Source organism: Henckelia pumila, chromosome 1, assembly GCF_033568475.1.
Source record: "Henckelia pumila isolate YLH828 chromosome 1, ASM3356847v2, whole genome shotgun sequence".
Classification (NCBI taxonomy): Eukaryota; Viridiplantae; Streptophyta; class Magnoliopsida; order Lamiales; family Gesneriaceae; genus Henckelia; species Henckelia pumila.
Genome location: NC_133120.1, coordinates 102,251,272 through 102,270,364, shown reverse-complemented (window position 1 = coordinate 102,270,364; position 19,093 = coordinate 102,251,272). Strand labels below are relative to the sequence as shown.

General features: G+C 34.6%; 1 long non-coding RNA gene across 1 annotated transcript; it reads left to right on the top strand.

The window, feature by feature from the left end:
- The first annotated feature begins 15,120 nt into the window (after positions 1-15,120).
- LOC140876347 (uncharacterized) lies at positions 15,121-16,665 on the top strand. The gene is made up of 3 exons (XR_012148754.1): positions 15,121-15,226; positions 15,312-15,374; positions 15,870-16,665. It is a non-coding gene; the product is annotated as an uncharacterized lncRNA (long non-coding RNA).
- The last annotated feature ends 2,428 nt before the right edge of the window (positions 16,666-19,093 follow it).

Genomic DNA, 19,093 nt, shown 5'->3' with positions numbered 1-19,093 from the left:
GTTTTACTAGTTTGAATGCTACCGTGGATTTAAATCTGATCGCTGGTATTGGGTTAGTTTATGGGGTAAGGGTTAACTTAGACTGTTGTTGTCTAGTTAACTAAAATTAAGGTGAAACTGTAATTAAATTTCCAATGACGAATATTTGATGAGATTAATTTTTATTTTAGTGAATCGATGATTGAATGAATGAATATCAAGGGTGTAGTCCACCGATACCAAGTCTCGTCTCCTATTGAATTTTTCCAGTCTTTTATTTAATTTTGCATGCTAGTGAATTTTAATTTCTTAAAATTTTAGTAGTTAATCTCAACTCCAAATTCTCCTTTTATTTTAAAGAACACTTTTTAATTTACCTTTCCTCGTGGAAACGATCCCTACTCACACTACTACATTATTTGTTTATCTGATTGAGTCGGGTAATTTGGGCGTACACGATAAGCGCTACCATTATGCAAAGAAAAAATGATTCTTAGTTTTCATTGTTGTTGTATTTTAGTATTAATTGATGTAATCATATTTAAAATTTCTTGTTTTGCATTTAGTTTTCTAGTCTTTTTTATTATCACATAAAAGAAGAGAATTAGTTTGGTTAAATGCACTAAATGCTTAAATTGAGATATAAAGAGGAGAATTAAATTGGTTATTTGAAAAACAAATTGTTAAACTTGTTTTTAACTAATTGTTTAATTTTGAGGGAGTTTTATTTATGCATAGTTTTATTTATGCAATTTTATTGTGCAAATTTAAATTGTTTATTTAATATTGTACCTTTATTTCTCCTATTTAAAAAAATTTTGTGATAATCAAAAAATGAATATTGTTACGTCTTAAACGCACACAAATCTTGTGTTATGAGATTATTGTTTTTAATACATTAACAAGTCACATATTATTATGTTTAGATAATTAAAAAATTTTATTAATTGTTACTAATGGTTTAAAGTTGAAAAATTTGCAAATAATAAAAATTTCTTGTCCAAGAAATTATTGGAAGCAAGAACCATTAAATCAAAAATTGAAGAAAAATTATGAATAGTTTGTGTTTGCCTGGATCGAACGGCCCAAAGAGGGGTTCAGACCATCCGAAGTATTTATTGGATTAAACAATTGTTCTGAGGACAAGCTCGGAGGACACGAAGACGAGTTCGGACGATCCGAAGTGAGTTCGGACGGTTCGATCATTTTTTAGAATATTTTATCTTTGGAGGCAAGGTTTGGAGGACATGATTGCAGGGTTCGGACGATCCGATGTCAGGATCTGACCTTCCGAACGTTCTTTCGGCGAGTAAAAAAAGTTGTTGGATAAATTTCCAAGACAGTGGAGACTGGCGCCGTTCGGACGATCCAAAGTCATGATCGAACCATCCAACCAGTTCAAAAATGCGGAAATTTGAATTTGAATCAGAAAGGTTCGGACGTTCCGAAGTCCCGATCGGATGGTCCTAACGTGCCTGAAGTTGCAACTATAAATAGATGTCATTCCAAGCTATTTGAGGCATCCAATTCACTCCTCACCTCTTACAATCATTCTTCTCTCATCCAAGTGCTCTATAAAAGATCAATTCAATATATTCGTTCAAAAAAGAGAGTGTTTGTAAAAATAATTTATGAGTTGTGAAAGCGTGGGTGCCCGATTATCCAACTTGTGGCTAAGGGCTTTTATGACTCTATGTAAAACAATCTTTGTTTAATATAATTTACACTTTTATCATGGCATTTACTTTATATTTCTTCATATTGTTATATTGTGATATACTATTGTTTTTTAGATAAAGACCTTGAATATACTAGAGTGCATGTAAGATGTGATAGTACATTGGGATGACTATCATGAAACACATCTTATAATCACTGTATATTCTAAATTGTTCCTAGTCAATTAAACTGTCCGCAAATAAGGATAAGGATCGCTCGAGATTGAGACTAGCATTTGCGATGCCGAGTACCACGTTTCATTGGTATGGAACATAGAGATGTTCAAAGCATGCAAATGGATATTCATATGATGAATGATCGAACTACCCTATCCGGACTTTCCAAGTGGTTATCACTTATCGAGTGGATAAAGTCCGCGGTTTTGGTTGTACACCATTAGTCCTTACTACTTGAAACATCATGGAGACTCTATATGCTAGTACTGTGCTTTGACTCGTTTACCGACTCTCTTGGGGTCATCAGGTGTCGGGATTGGGTAAGATTACGACACATATAGGAGTCGATGTTTTGTTGTCAAGGATTCACCACATGCTTGCGAGCGTGAATATCCTATGCGATCTGAGGAGATATTAGTGTGACAAATCTCTGGCCAGAGTACATGATGTGCTTTAAGAAATGGTTTCTTAGTAGCACATGCGATGTCACTATTTGATCTTCAAGATGAATAGCATAGTTATCGAATCTCGAACGACTCTCGATGTACCAATGGTTGTTGATTCGATCGAGATATATGGATGAAGGGACCGTACTGTACGCTAACCAAAATCTACTGGTTCTTGCATGCACTATCAGTGATACCTAGGGAATCATGGGGCGATGTTGCTAGACGCTCTTACCATGATTCGATGGGCAAGTCGGAAATTGTTGTTCCGGGTTACAAGGAGTTTTGAGCCCACGGCTAGCTGTATCCCTGAACCATTGAGGGTCACACAAGTAATGGATTTCTAATCCCCATTGAGATAATTAAATTTAAAGAGTTAAATTTAATGGATAAAGAAGTAGGACTTCTTATTTAAGAGTAGAGGGAGTAGGATTTCCTAAAATGACATAGTGATGGACATTTTTGGAACCACTGAATTCGGATTCAGAAAATTTATCTTGACTTTAAAAGATGCAGAAATGGTTTCTGTGCACATTGGTGAAATTTTTTTATCAATATGAGTCACGATAAATTTTATATTAATTTCTGAACATGCGGGCTTTGCTTATCATTATGACTAATGGGCCCTAAGCTGTTAGCAGCCCACATTATAAATAAGTTATTGCAGTAAAGAAATTACAAACAACCAAGGCACAAAAATTCGAAACCGTAGCCTCCTCTCTTAGGGTTTTCGGCTGCCCCCCTTCTCTCTGTCTTCGAGAATTTCAGTCTGCAAATTTCAAATTTGCAATCTGAATTAGCAGATCAAATCTGTTATTTCTCTTTGTAGAAACTTCTGATAGACTTTCTAGTGCAGTCTGTCAGAGGGATTAAATTTCCATTCGTGGACCTGATTGAAGAAACGTTCGTTCATCAGTTTCTGGGATATACAACAAGAGCAGATTATTCTGTTGGTGTCCATAATCTCACTTCGATATTTCAAGGTAAAATTTACATTGTTTAAATTTTATGTTATCAATTTTAATCGTAGGAATTTGATACCCATATGGAATCGTTTCATATAAAATTTTAAAACTTCCGCTGCGCCGGGTATCACTTTCTTTTTCGATCCGGAGAACGACCGCGTTCCAACAGCGGTATCAAAGCCAGGTTGTTCTCGGATTTTACGATTAAAATTTATTCGATTGTCTCAGCCTCGATTTTTCAGAAAAATAAAACGAAAAAAAAAAATTAAATTAAATCACAGGGCAATCAGGCAGCGAGCGTCGCTGCCCAGGGCAGCGACTTGATCGCTGCCCACCTCCACGTGTGCAGCCCTATCCCACGTGGAGGCCGGGCTGCCCGGGATTGTCCCGGGAAGTTTGGAAATTAAAAATTTTAATTTTTGATTTTTTGAAATTTTTGAAATTTCAGTTTTTGGTCCGATTGAAAATTGTTTTTGATTGGTCCACGAGGCATTGGATCAAATTGTTTGAGTCCAAAATTTTAAATTTTGATTTTTGGATAAATTTGAATTTTTGGAAAATTTATAAATTTTATCCATTAAATTAGATTTTAAAAAATTAATAATTATGGTACAATTGATAATAAAATATGCTTTTATGTATAAAATTGGATTTTATATGTAAAATATGATTTTATAGATAAACTAGATAAAATATGATTTTATGTATAAAATAAGATTTTATATATGAAATATGATTTTATCTATTTAAATTTATTGTCATTGCATGATATCCAATGAATTAATTTTGAATTAAATATTATTCGATAAGGATGATCGATTGTCATGACCAATATTGTAGGTGTATGTTAGGTTGTTTACATTTGGTTTTTATTTTTGTTGTTGGTTTTATTAATGGGTCTGGTTTATGGCCCAATATGAATTGTCATATGTAATAAAAGTGGGTCTGGTTTATGGCCCGTTCCCACCCCTTAAATATGTATCACCTGCTTGTCATCGAAATTTATTGTAAATTTATTAGACATAGTGGGAGATAAAGATTTGAAAACAAAGTTGGGCCCAGCAGACAATAAAGACCAAAGAAATGTAAATTGGAAGCTCAATGTAATAGGATTGCATTGCATACTTGCATATTACCTAGGATTGGACTTAGACTCGTGATTGGCAACCACGGGTCGATTAGTAATGGAATCGATCATCCTAAAATAATATATGATATTATTGTTGTATGCATGTTTAGACTAAATTGTATGAATCCCGCAAGCATACAAATTTTAAATGATGAGACACTTTTTCAAAATTAAAATCTCTCATTTAAATATGATTTAAAATTAATATCAAGATTAAAAAGGGAATTTAAATATTGTTTAAATATTCCTACCTTCCATCAACGATCAATGTATGAGATGCTACCCGCGGATACGGTCCGGCTCATATTATTGGGGGGGGCCCGTTCGTCGAAAAGTTGTGCATTGGATTGACACATGTTGTAAGTTGGGTGGAACTCACATGGGATTGGCTCATATTATTGGGGATCCACATGGCGACCGTTCATCACAACTTAATATTGATGGGTTATCTTGACATGTCACAATAAACGGCGTCATATTATTGAGCCCTTATTGGACAAGAGGTAAAAATATGGGGGTTGCTTTGGAAGCAATTGGGCTCTACCTTTTAAAAATTATGGTTGGCTGATATTATTCGGGACTATAATTTGTCAATTGGACTTCATGTTCCCACTAAGGAAAACAGTTTCTCGTTTTCACTAGAGGGTAGTGAAATCGTTAAAATATTGGGAGTGAGATTCATAAAATAAATTTTGTCATATTTTATGTCTTAGTAAATTAATTAAACAATCATCGATTATTGTCTGTTTCATCTCAGTATATCATTATGATGAATCTTCGTAATCCACATGTTTCAATTCTCGAACAAAACAAACTTTCTGGCGCAACTATACGGAATGGTTCCATAAATTAAGATTGTCCTGAGTTCGGAAAAGATTTTCTAAGTGTTAGAAAAGGCTCCTCCGAAAACAGCCCCGGCTGATGTAACTTCGGAAAGGTTGGCCGAACTAGAGAAACGGTAGGACCATGATCTCAAGGCCAAATGTTACATGAAAAATGGACAAGTCTAAATAAGTTTGCCATCACTGCAAGAAACCCGGTTATTGGAAGCGCAACTGCAAAGAATGTATATCAAGTAGTTACGAACTACAAAGGATATATTTTATAAATGTTTCACTTAATACTAATTCTTGGGTATTGGATACCAGATGTAGATATCACATTTGCAATGAGTTGCAGATGATGACAAGAAGTCGTAAGCTTAGGATGGGTGAGACCCAATTAAGGCTCGGGAATGGTTCCAGAGTAAAATCCAAAAGCAATGGGAAACATTTGTTTAATTTTGCAAAACGATTTTAAGTTATTTTTTAGAGATGTTTTATTTGTGCCAGATTTAGTTAAAAACATTATTTCTATTTTTATGCTTGATAGAGATGGTTTTTCTTGTAATTTTGTGAATGAGATTTGCAATATTTACAAGAATGAATGTTTGATTGGAAATGAACATCTTGAAAACGATCTATATAACTTAGAATTAAAAGACGTTCCAATAAATTATGTTGATAAACAGGTAACAACAAACAAAAATAAAATCGATAGTCAAAACCCGGCAAACCTTTGGCATGCTAGGCTAGGTCATATTTCCTCAAGGATGATGAACAAGCTAGTGGGAGAGGGCATGTTTGATATGTCTGATATTAACTCTCTACCTACTTGTGAGTCCTGCCTAAAAGGAAAAATGACTAAATCTCCTTTCAAGGGGAAGCCTGAGCGTAGTCAAAATCTATTGGATTTGATCCATACAGATGTTTGCGGACCACTTAGTATTGGTACTAAATTTGGTCACACCTACTTCATTACCTTTACTGATGATTATTCGAGGTATGGGTATTTATATTTAATGAAATATAAGTCTGAATCATTTGAAAAGTTCAAAGAATTCAAGGCTGAAGTAGAAAAAAAACAAGGTAGAAGTATTAAAGCACTTCGATTGGATCGAGGTGGAGAATACTTAAGTACCGAGTTTTTGAGCTATCTAAAAGAGAATGGGATTCTCTCTCAGTGGACTCCTCCTATGACACCTCAGCTGAATGGTGTATTGGAGCGTCGCAATCGAACTTTGTTGGACATGGTTCGATCTATGATGAGCTTCACTGAGCTCCCACCTTCGTTTTGGGGCTATGCGCTTGAAACGGCGGTATTGTTGTTGAACAATGTTCACACAAAAGCAGTGGATAAAACTCCATACGAGTTATGGAATGGCAAAGCTCCTAAGTATTCGTACTTGAGGATTTGGAGATGTCCTGCTTATGTGAAGCAGACAGTGGGAGATAAGTTGGATAGTCGATCCACCTTTTTTTGTTGTAGGATATCCGAAGAATTCAATCGGATATTATTTCTATCATCCTACTGAAACAAAAGTGTTTGTTTCGAGGAATGCCACCTTCATGGAAAAGGAGTTCTTATTAGATAAGAAAGATAAGATGATGGAACTCGAAGAAATTCGAGAAGAACCCAATATACAAAATAACGATCCCACACCTCAAGAATCTTCAGAGGACACGCCTACACCTAGGAGATCCGAGAGGACTTCTAGACCTCCTATTCGATATGGTCTTCTTCTTGAAGGGGATCAAAGTGAACCCGATATTGGATGTGATCCAAGAAACTTCAAGGAAGCAATTTATTATGCGGATTCGAATTTATGGCTTGAAGCTATGCAGTCGAAAATAGATTTGATGCATACAAACCAAGTTTGGTCTATAGTAGATCCTCCCGATAGAATTGTTCCAATTGGGTGTAAATGTATCTACAAGAAAAAGCTTGGGCCTGATGGTAAGGTACTGACCTACAAGGCACGATTGGTGGCAAAAGGTTACACTCAAAGACAAGGAGTTGAATATGATGAAACCTTTTCACCAGTCGCAATGTTCAAGTCCATAAGAATCCTTATTGCCATAGCAGCTTGGTATGACTATGAGATATGGCAAATGGATGTGAAAACTGCATTTCTTAATGGAAACATTAAGGAAGAAATCTATATGATGCAGCCTGAGGGATTCACATCTATGGGAAGCGAGCATAAGGTATGCAAGCTTCAGAGATCAATTTATGGTCTCAAACAAGCATCAAGAAGTTGGAACCAGAAATTTGATGAAACAATAAAGGATTTTGGTTTCATCAAGAACCCGGAGGAACCATGCGTGTACAAGAAAGTAGTTAAGGATGTTGTGACGTTCTTAGTACTTTATGTTGATGACATCTTACTCATTGGGAATGATGTAGGGATGCTGCAGTCAATAAAGATATGGTTATCATGTAGATTCTCGATGAAGGACTTAGGTGAGGCATCCTATATTCTTGGGATACAGATCTATAGAGATAGATCTAATAGAATGATAGGACTCACTCAAGCGACCTACATCGACACCATATTAAAGAGGTTCTCTATGGATGAGTCCAAAAGAGGACATCTACCTATGTGTCATGGAGTTTCTTTATCCAAGTCTATGTGTCCCAAGACTGAAGAAGAGATAGAGAAAATGACACACGTACCATATGCGTCAGTCATAGGTAGTATCATATATGGAATGATATCTACCAGACCGGATGTGGCATTTGCTCTGAGTGTCACAAGCAGATATCAAGTCAATCCCGGTCAAATGCATTGGAAAGCCGTGAAGGATATTCTTAAGTACTTACGAAGGACTAAGAATATGTTCATAGTATATGTAGGAATAGAATTGAAATTGGAAGGTTATACCGACTCTAGCTTCCAAAGTGACGTGGATGACTCGAAGTAAACCTCTGGATTTGTATTTATGCTTCATGACGGTGCTGTCTCTTGGAAGAGTTCCAAGCAGGACACCACAGCGGATTCCACCACTGAGGCAGAATACATTGCAGCATCAGTTGCTGCTAAAGAGGTCGTTTGGATGAGGAATTTTGTCCAAGAGTTGGGCGTAATTTCTGAAGTTGTTGGTCCAGTCCCGGTGTACTGCGAGAACACTGGTGCCGTTGCTTAGGCAAAGGAACCAAGGTCTCATCAAAGATCCAAACACATACTGAGGAAATACCACATCATCCGGGAGATCGTGGATGGAGGAGACATCACTGTCGAGAGAGTGGCCTCTGCAGACAATGTCGCTGATCCACTTACTAAGCCCTTTTAAGAACCATTGTTTGACAAACATCGTGAAGCAATGGGATTACGTAGTATGACTAGTTGGCTTTAGGGCAAGTGGGAGATTCAAAGAGTGGGTGCCCGATTAGCCAACTTGTGGCTAAGGTCTTTTATGACTCTATGTAAAACAATCTTTGTTTAATATAATTTACACTTTTATCATGGCATTTACTTTATCTTTCTTCATATTGTTATATTGTGATATACTATTGTTGTTTAGATAAAGACCTTGAATATACTAGAGTGCATGTATAACGATCCACTGTATCAAGACGGGTCTTTTTAGCGTGCTTTTGTCCTCACTCACACGCACCCTGAGAAACTTCCCAGGGGGTCACCCATCCTATAATTTTCCCAAGTCAAGCACGCTTAACTTTGGAGTTTTTATGTGATGAGCTCCCGAAAAGAAGATGCACCTTCTTGATATGAGCAGTACATATGAAATCTTTTAAACCCTCCTCAACTATGTAGTCTCATACCTACACAGTCTCAGAATTCCCTCTCATTCCGGCACGGGATCGGTTCATTCATGTCTCCCTCCGCCTAGAAGCCTACCAGGAGCCGCTCATTGTCCGTGCAACCTCTTGGCACCGGCGATCACTCCCTGCTTCCTCAGCCCCGGGCGTCACATGCCCACCAGCTTCCGCTTGGTTCGTCCCCGAACCATACCGTACTAAGAGAGGTCGGCTTTGATCCCATTTATAACGACCCACTGTATCAAGACGGGTCTTTTCAGCGTGCTATTGTCCTCACTCACACGCACCCTGAGAAACTTCCCAGGGGGTCACCCATCCTATAATTTCCCCAAGTCAAGCACGCTTAACTTTGGAGTTTTTATGTGATGAGCTCCCGAAAAGAAGATGCACCTTCTTGATATGAGCAGTACATATGAAATCTTTTAAACCCTCCTCAACTATGTAGTCCCATACCTACACAGTCTCAGAATTCCCTCTCATTCCGGCACGGGATCGGTTCATTCATGTCTCCCTCCGCCTAGAAGCCTACAGAGCCGCTCATTGTCCGTGCAACCTCTTGGCACCGGCGATCACTCCCTGCTTCCTCAGCCCCGGGCGTCACAGCATGTAAGATGTGATAGTACATTGGGATGACTATCATGAAACACATCTTATAATCACTGTATATTCTAAATTGTTCCTAGTCAATTGAGCTGTCCGCAAATAAGGATAAGGATCGCTCGAGATTGAGACTAGCATTTGCGATGCCGAGTACCACGTTTCATTGGTATGGAACATAGAGATGTTCAAAGCATGAAAATGGATATTCATATGATGAATGATCGAACTACCCTATCTGGACTTTCCAAGTGGTTATCACTTATCGAGTGGAAAAAATCCGCGGTTTTGGTTGTACACCATTAGTCCTTACTACTTGAAACATCATGGAGACTCTATATGCTAGTACTGTGCTTTGACTCGTTTACCGACTCTCTTGGGGTCATCAGGTGTCAGGATTGGGTGCAGTTACGACACATATAGGAGTCTATGCTTTGTTGTCAAGGATTCACCACATGCTTGCGAGCGTGGATATCCTATGCGATTTGAGGAGATATTAGTGTGACAAATCTCTGGACAGAGTACATGATGTTCTTTAAGAAATGGTTTCTTATTAGCACATGCGATGTCACTATTTGATCTTCAAGATAAATAGCATAGTTATCGAATCTCGAACGACTCTCGATGTACCAATGGTTGTTGATTCGATCGGGATATATGGATGAAGGGACCGTACTGTACGCTAACCAAAATCTACTGGTTCTTGCAGGCACTATCAGTGATACCTAGGGAATCATGGGGCGATGTTGCTAGACGCTCTTACCATGATTCGATGGGCAAGTCGAAAATTGTTGTTCTGAGTCACAAGGAGTTGTGAGTCCACGGCTAGCTGTATCCTTGAACCATTGAGGGTCACACAAGTAATGGATTTCTAATTCCCGTTGAGATAATTAAATTTAAAGAGTTAAATTTAATGGATAAAAAATTAGGACTTCTTATTTAAGAGTAGAGGGAGTAAGTTTTCTAAAATGACATAGTGATGGACATTTTTGTAAACCAATGAATTCGGATTCAGAAAATTTATCTTGACTTTAAAAGATGCAGAAATGGTTTATGTGCACATTGGTCAAATTGTTTTATCAATCTGAGTCACGATGAATTTTATATTAATTTCTGAACATGCGGGCTTTGCTTGTCAGGCTTGAACTTATGACTAATGAGCTCTAAGCTGTTAGCAGCCCACATTATAAAAAAAGTTATTGCAGTACAGAAATTACACACAACCAAGGCACAAAAATTCGAACCCTAGACTCCTCTTTTAGGGTTTTCGGCCGCCGCCCCTCTCTCTGTCTTCGAGAATTTCAGTCTGCAAATTTCGAATTTGCAGTCTGAATTAGCAGATCAAATCTGTTATTTCTCTTCGTAGAAACTTCTGATAGACTTTCTAGTGCAGTCTGTTAGAGGGATTAAATTTCCGTTCATGGACCTGATTGAAGAAACGTTCGTTCATCAGTTCCTGGGATATACAACAAGAGCAGATTATTCTGTTTGTGTCCATAATCTTGCTTCGAGATTTCAAGGTAAAATTTACATTGTTTAAATTTTATGTTATCAATTTTAATCGTAGGAATTTGATACCCATATGGAATCGTTCCATATAAAATTTTAAAACTTCCGCTGCGCCGGATATCACTTTCTTTTTCGATCCGAAGAACAACCGCGTTCCAACAAGTTGGTTGTACGATTGTTGCAAACACTTGAGTGTGAAGTCGAGTGTGTTGTGCGATTGTTAAGGCTATCATTGGAGCCCTTAAGGCCAAGTGTATCGAGTTGTATCGGCGTGGTGATCGTGTTGAGTTGTACAGCTATCCTTGGAGCCATCAAGACCAAGACGTTGAAGTGCTAGTGGATCCTTGGTTAATCGATCTTAACCAAAAAGGGGAAACGTAGACGATTTATCGTCGAACCTCCATAAACATATATTATCTCATTTATCGCTTTATTTACTTTACGCATTTATTTATCACATTTATTTTTTATTGTTAAGTCTTTCTCTTGCATATTTGCATAGTCGCTTTAAATTGCTAAAGTTGCCAATATAACCTAAATTTTCCCCCATTAGGTTCTAACATATAATTCCCAATATAAACAACATATCATGCAATATAATAAACATGAATGCAATGCAATGCATGTTTCAAAGATAGACTATCAAATCTGATATCAACAAAATCTCGGTTTTTCGGATCCCTGAGAATAAAATCTCAAACCAACCACTGACTCTCCCAATCTAGGTAGAGTCAAGTAGTCTTATCCCCTTACTTCATTGCAATTATAGTGAGTCATCTATCTTTGGAAGTAAATCTATCTTCCGTATCACTCAACTATAGTCCTCCAAACATCATTTCGCAATCTAGGTCATTCAGCCCTCTATGTTTTTCAAGGTAGAATTAAAGATGAATGCAACATAATTTTGATGCATTAAATACTGTAAAACATCTTGAACATATAATTCAAATAATCAATCAAAGTATCAATGAACATCTTAAGCAAATAAAGCATATATACAATTAAGTATGTGATTTCAAAATAGAATACTTGAGAATCATATCTATCTCGAGTGTTCTATCGCATCTGGATTTGCTGTCATTTTATATCTTTCAATCTCGATTCTGAAAGTTCTTCAAATCTGAAACATACATCAAGAACACATATCAAAAGCTATTCCAAATTATGGCAATCTTTCAATTCAAACTAACTTAAAACCTTCTTCAATATTTCTCAGTTTGAAGGCTGAATTCTCGAGCTCGACACTTCATTAACAAGCTAAAATAAAGTTTTTATATGCAAGTATATCGTCTTACAACTCAAGAATGTCTCAACTCAATCAACAAGTTCAAAAATGTAGCAATTCTGAAAGCGGCGGCGTAACGGATAAAAACCAGCAATCCAAACTCTATCTATAATTATCCAATAATCATATACAACCCAAATCATTAATATATCAACAATATTTTAACAAAAACCAGCAACTACAGTCATAATAATTTTTGAATTTCATACAAAAAATAATAACAAATCCGTACTTCATTCTTTTTCCGATCCGTCTTCAATTACATAACAGATAATGAAATTCCATATTCAACTTTAAAATCAAGTATGCTAGAACTTAAGAAAATTTGTACCAAAACGTAGCTCTCGGAGCGATTATCATGAATATATATATTCGATTCTGAATTCTGACGGTCGTATCACGGATAATCAAAGCTTTTGAAAGATGACAATGGCGTGGGGTTTCAATTCTGGTTTTTATCTCCTCCTTGATGCTGATCACACGTGAGAATGATGATAATACAAGTGGGAATAGATAAATATAAGTCAAATTGCAGTTTAGTCCCTGAAATTTGACATAATTGCAATTCAGTCCCCGGACAAGCGATTTAATTTAATTTCAATCCTAAATACTTTAAAAATATTAGAATTTAATTCTAAACTATAAATATTTCCAAATTAAATATTTTTGAATTAAAATTAAATAATCTCGAGTCTTAAAACTGTACCTAGAACATAAATAATAGATTCATTGCACACGTATTGTTGGGTTATCAACCAAAATTCCACATTGATATATCAATAAAATGATCATGAATTAATATATGAAATGATATATCCATTGGTATAAACATTTTGGATGGTTCCAAAAGCAAAAACACGAGGGCTTATGCCCAAAATGGACAATATAGTACCAATGTGGAGATATTGAATTCCATTGATCAACAAATGACACCGTCTGTGGGAACGAGTCATGGTTTAATCGATCCAGTGTGGATGAAATCCTCAGATACTTGAACGAAGGAAGTGAGGGCTTCTGGTAAAATCCGTGATAAGCTCTTGACGATGATGCTCCCGATAATTCATTGTAAGGCGTGCGCTCCAACGCATTGCATTGAAGTGGTTTTGATTGGAGTACGGATTGAGGGGAGGCCCGGACCATGTGAATAATAATGATGGGATTTCGTTTGAGGGGAGGATTGTTGGGTTATCAATTGAAGTTCCACATTGGTAGATCAACAAAATGATCATTAATTAATATATGAAATGATATCTTCATTGATATGTGGTCTTTTGGGTTGTTTCAAAAGTAAAACCATGAAGATTTATGTCCAAAACAGACATTATCGTACCAATGTGTAGATTTCGGATTCCATCGATCAACATGCATGATGGAAACAGAATTAACATATATGCAAAAGATTCGCCGTGACAACCAAGCTGGGAAGAGCTGGGGTGCGCCTATCGAGGAATATATATGTGGTTGTTACTCGATTAGCTACCTAGTTATAATGTCTAATGCATATATGTGTGTAGATATTTTAAGATGGACAAAATCAAAGTTAAATCTCCATCATTTTTACATTTTTCTGGTTACTTTATTTTGTCAACGATTGAGTGATTTAATATGGCTATTTTTTCATCATCCTCAATTTCAATATTTATAGTTATTTTCTGGTCATTTTGGCTTTGTTTCTTTTTGTCTTTGTTCTTTGGGCTAGTTTTTTCTTCATCAATGCAGTGTTTTTCTTTTCCTTGAACGAAAACAAATTAAACTTAATTTTTACCATTGATATACTGAGATTGTAGGTTTTTATTTCATAATTATTTTTATGGCCGAGCAATATTGTTGTTTTTTAAAGTCAACAATTCAACAAAAAGATGGTGAAATATATTTTTGGTTTGTTTTATTACAACGCCATTTCAAATAACAATGATTATACAAGAATTCCATCTCCGCATCTGATTCGTCGCCTTTTTTTTTTCTCTACATTCCTTTTTTTTAAGCCTTAGTGTTCCTATTATTATTGTTTCCATACGCAGAATATTATGTGGAGAATAAATGCAGGGAAAAATGGAGGTAAGAATTAAGGCCTGGTAACTTGAATTTCCACCTTTGCTCATGAAATGCGTTTTTTCCTCAACACGGTAATATTTTCTGTAGTCTATACTCTATACTTGATATGGCATAATTTGTTTTTAATTATTTCCCTGAATCCTAAAGAATACGCAAGCAAGCAAAAAATTGAAGATATAATTTGTGTTATTCGCTGAGATTTTATTTTATTTTTTATATATAAAAAAACACGTCCATCATGCATCCAACTTCACCGATCATAAATTTAAATAATAAGCAATTAAGCAAATCTACATGACATTGCATGTTGTAACCTGTACGTATATTATACCCCATGTAAAACGTTTACATGCAATAAACTATATTGTCTTTACGTGCAAGGGGTTTTTTCACTGTTTATTGTACTGGCCATTTTAATTTCCTCATTTAAGGAAAATTTGATTTGTTTTTGTTTTTACGGTACGCCTGTTTGAATTCAATCACGCCTTCCAAATAGGCGTGACTTGATGCGTGACTTGAAGTGATTAAAAAATGCCTGCCTCGGTTAGAGTGATCGAGGCAGACAAAAAAAAAAAGCCACGAGTAAAATCCCGTGACACTCAATTATTTGCGTCTTGGTTTTTTATTCGGATGTAATTTGCTTATAAATTGCACTAGTTGCCTTTTAATTCCCTTCACCCCTCCCTCCGCATCTTAAAGTTAGAGATCCGATTCTTCCCAATTCAAATTTTAGTTAACCATCCGCGTACACAAAAATTAGCATCCAGGTAACAAAAAATTGTCTACATGTATTTTTATGTTTTGCACTTTCGTTATATTTTTTTTAATTTGAACGTTTTGTTTCATTTGTAGGCACGATGACAAATCGAAATTTAATATCTGGATAAACTTGCTGTGTTAATTTGTTTTTTTCAGGTATGTATTACTCATGTAAAAATTAACTTAATATTTGATTTTTGAAAATTTATTATACATGTATTATTGATCATATGATTAAATACTATCAGACGTTGTAATTGTTTAATGTAATATTAGTAAATTATTGTGAATTATAATTATAATTTTTTAATATTAAGTTTCAGGAATTATTAAAATTATTGTTATTATTTTGTTTACATATTATTATTTTGGGTGATTTTGTTTCGTGATATATTTTATTTGAGTATTATAAAATTTTTGTTGTAATTATTATAATTTTTATTGTTATATTACATAATTTAAAAAAAGTATTATGCCTTAATTTTTTGTATTATTATTTTTTTAGTGAAAGTGGTCTTTTAAAAAAATATTATCCAATATTTTTTTTTTTGTTATACAAGTAGTGTGTGAATTTCATTATTAATAGATTATTAGAATTCATTATCGAATAGATTATTGTCGTCTAAACATTATTCCAATTCCTTTTTTCAGGAGCGAAAGGTTTTTTATCACAATTATTATGTATGTTCTGTTGGAGAATCAAACTCTAGAAATAAATATGATGTTTACTTATGTATGTTCTGTTGGAGAATCAAAACTCTAAAATTTCAGTGATTATAAAGTCAAAACAAAACCAAGTAAATAAATTAATCGGACCCATCAAATATTAAAGAATAAAGATCTCTATGAAAGTTGTCAGATCAAAGTAACGTGATGCAGATCAAACTATACCGAAGCGATTGACACAAGATCTAAAATGGTCAACAACCAGATCGAAGCCTTGTCAGAAATCTACTCGTTGCTATCATTGAAGAAAACTACAAACTCATTTAATGAGATTTTGAACGTTGATCGGTCTTCACTCTAAGTCAAGATTTGTGAGCCATTTATGAGATATGCTGGCGGCTCAAAATCAGAAAGTGTTGGCGGCTCACTGATTACTTTTTGATGACTATATATACAAGTATTTCGAAGATTGAAAATACGAGACCAATGAGTGAAAAAATTACAAAGCAATTGAATTTTGAAATAGCCTTCACTCAAACCCAGAAACTTATCAGATCAAAGTCTCGATACTCTGAGTTATAATATCTCCTAGATCGATCAAAGCTCAAAGAAATATTTCAATTCGATCCAGATCAAAGTCATATAGCTTTCCAGATCAAATCAACGAAGCATACTCTGTTGCTTCATTTTGTAAACTTTAAATAGAAAAGTTGTTCTGCTTTGAGTTAGAATATTGCTAGGAGTTCCTTTCAAAATATTGATTGGATTGGATTTGTACAAAGGGATTGTATAAGTTAAAGTCTTCTAGTGGAATCCTTCTGGAAACAGAAGAAGGGGTGACATAGGAGAATTTATCTCCGAACATCCAGAAACAAATCTATCTCTCTACTACTTTTATTACATTTCATCTGCATTAGTTCTTATAAGTGTTCAATCTGCAAGAAAGATTACTTCCGCCTGACTTGGTCAGAATCTTTCAAGCAGATCAAAAGTTTTAAGCAAATAAAACTTTCATCTGATTCTAACAAATCAGATCGAAGTACTCTTAAATTTTTTAATTGTGTATTCCACCCCCCCCCCCCCTCTACACATATTTCGATCCTAACAAGTGATATCAGAGAGGTTCTTGCTTATTACCTGAATCGTCTCTTAATCTATGGCATCTTTAGCTATGACATCGTTTAGTAAAATTCATATGTTTTCAAAAGAAGATTATGATGATTGGAAAATTCGTATGCAGGCACATCTATCCAATGATTAATAAAAAAATTGGAAAATTGGAAAAATTGCAATCGGGAAAATATTGTCTCCATCTATTGGATTTTCGGGTAGCACGGCTAAGTTGTACCCAAACGGTCTGTACATAGAGGAGTCATTCTAGACCACTCCCAAATATATGGAAACATTTTAATTCAATACAAATATATATGTGTGGACACCTAAACATATATACACATAATTAGTGTGTGCGGCAAAGAAGATTGTTTACACGCAATAAAAAATACCTGTAAAATGTATAAAGGACCTGCTATCTCTTGTTTTTCCACCATAAAAGCAGAACACAACTCGTGATAGAGATATGCAAGTACAGCGCTTGCCCAACTATAACTACAAACTCTCTGAATATCTTGCAAAAAATGCAAGTACATCAATTTGACAACACAACCTTCAGAATCAGGTAGCATGCAACCACCAATAATCATCAACGCAATGCATCGAGAATATTGCGCCACTTCTATGTCTGTACTATTGTCATCAATCACAGTTTGCGTGCAATGCAAGTACAGAGATGTCATCTTCAAAGTATTGGCCCTGGAGTCTGTCTCCAGTGGTACAAATCCTAACCAATCAAAACAATATATCTGCCATACTAGTAACTTCAACGATACATCAGTACTGATAATAGGGTTACCGTCCACATTAAGTCCCCAAATCAACGCAACATCTTGCAACGTGATTTTTGCCTCACCAACACGAAGGTGTAAAGTATGAGTTTCTCGTCGCCACCTTTCCACCAAAGCAGTTATCAAATGATTATCATAAATATAATCACCACAACATAGGATGCCGTAAAACCCCATTGTATGCCGACATGACCGAACACATTGGTGTAATATACCACTTTTCCATAATGCTCAGATTAAATTATCTGATCGACGCACTCTTAGCGTGTTATCCAAGTAATTAGGTGTAATCAGACTGGATATATGTGTTTGTTGCAGATAAAGAACACTAGAATTTGTAGGTTCAGCCTGTAGTGTCATCCTATTATAAATAAAAATAATTAATTTATTACAATCAAACTAAACTAGTACTATATTAATTAACACTATTAATAATAATATATAAGGTTATTATTATTAATATTAATAGTAATTCTACATCAACGATGATTAGATGATTATTTACTACATGAATAAAAAAATATTGAATAATGAGTAAAATAATTGTAGAAAATAATTTTAATTATAATAATACAATAAAAATAAAAATTATTCATAATAACACGAATATTGACAATAAATACTTTATTTTTATAATAAAATATATACGTACCTCAATCGAAATTTGATATTTTTGTTTATTTGTTTTATGAACACAAATATCAAAGATATAATTTGATTTAAGGTAACAGAAATTTAGCCTGGCCCAATTTAAAATTTTAACTACATATTATTTGTTTTCAAATCGTAGTAAACAAATAAATTAGCAAGTGAAATTTGTTCATCATGAAAAAACCACTACAACCACAAAAATAATAATATTTAATTGTAATCTCGTTGATTTATTAATTGATTGATTAATAATTTATTTAATAATAATAATAAATCAATAATAATAATAATAATAATAATAATAATAACAAGGATAACGATAATCTCATTACTTATATTATGTTTTATACAAGGATAATGATGACAAAATTATAATAACAAGTATGTGAATAATAATACATTTTATAATGATTAAAAATAACAACAATAATAATAAAATATAAATTCTATATTTAATAATATAATTGATTCACTTATTTATTCTATGCAAGATATAAATATAACCACGAAGAAATATAAAAAGAAAAACAATAAATTTGATAATAATAAAAAAGAATAATAAAAATTAATATAATAATAAAAGTATTAATAATTTCTTCCGATTTTAATAAAATATATATATTTAAAATTAATCTTATTAACTAGGTTCTTTGT